Here is a 1258-nt window from a genome sequence, read left to right as displayed (position 1 = left end):
TCTGCGTATCGTCTGCATATTGTCTGCGTACCATCTGCGTATCGTCTGCGTATCGTCTGCATATCATCTGCGTATCGTCTGCATATCGTCGGCACAGTGACAGTTTCCTTTAATTAAATGAAGAAAACTGAAAGTAATTATTGTTGCTCCTCTGACAGGAGATCTTTGGACCCTTTGGTGTTTTGGTTAAAGCTACTGTTAGAAACCTTGGGTTGACCTTTGACCCTGGCTTTAGGCTTGAAAATCACGTCAGACCTCTGGTTCAATCCTGTTTTTGTTTCTTTTCATCTGGATTTTTGTAAAGAACTCTGCACACGTTTGGCCAAAGCTTCCCAAACGAGGCTCTGCTCTGGTTCATAATTAATATTAATGCTTAGGACTTCATCGTCTATGAAAAATATCCCAGAAACACCAGAACCAGTTGGATCTTTATGCTGCTGGTGGTACCGCAGAGGATGAAATGGACGCTGGATCCATCATCAGTAATGTTAAAAAACAAAACCTGAGGCTGAGTGAGGCAATAAAACATGAGGACAACTTTAGTATTTAATCAGTAGATGAATCCGATGTTTGGAGAAAGAAAACAAACTGGGAGGATTTTTATGTTGGAAACAGGAAAATGACCGAAATAAGAGGATTTAACTGCTCAGAGCTGAGGAAGATGATGATGATGGAGAGGAGAGCAGGCCTTTGTTTGCAGCATACAGTGCAGCCTTGTTGTCCTGATGCGCCCCGTGAGACTCACTGCTGCAGCTGCACTGAGACCTGCAGCAACCGGACTGCAGCGTGGAAATGAGACCCGACGAACGGCAGATTTAAACGTGTAAAAGATACAAAACTGCAACGCTTCAAACTCATCTGCAGACTCAGACTGCGTTTGACGTAAAAACACCATGAATGTGCATCAGAATAAAACAACCTGCAGCCGATCGCTGCAGCCGATCGCTGCGTTGCTGCAGCTGATCGCTGCGCTGCTGCAGCCAATCGCTGCGTTGCTGCAGCTGGTCGCTGCAGCTGGTCGCTGCGTCGCTGCAGCTGGTCGCTGCGTTGCTGCAGCCGGTCGCTGCAGCTGGTCGCTGCGTTGCTGCAGCCATTAAAAGCCTGAAAGCTTTCCTCCGTTTCCGGCTTTCATTCAGACTCCAGCGGCTGATGTCATGTTTGGGAAGAGTTGAAACGGCTCAGCTCACTGCTTAGCAACACACACATAAGCTGTGTGTGTGTGTGTGTGTGTGTGTGTGTGTGTGTGTGTGTGTGTGTG

General features: G+C 47.3%; 1 protein-coding gene across 1 annotated transcript in view; it reads right to left on the bottom strand.

The window, feature by feature from the left end:
• Positions 1-1258, bottom strand: part of LOC103477528 (synaptotagmin-11) — a 19590-nt gene that overhangs the window by 4652 nt on the left and 13680 nt on the right. The gene's annotated exons all lie outside the window — the stretch shown is intronic.

This window comes from Poecilia reticulata, linkage group LG16, assembly GCF_000633615.1.
Source record: "Poecilia reticulata strain Guanapo linkage group LG16, Guppy_female_1.0+MT, whole genome shotgun sequence".
Classification (NCBI taxonomy): Eukaryota; Metazoa; Chordata; class Actinopteri; order Cyprinodontiformes; family Poeciliidae; genus Poecilia; species Poecilia reticulata.
Note: the sequence above shows the minus strand (reverse complement) of the source record. Positions and strands in the feature narration are given on the sequence as shown.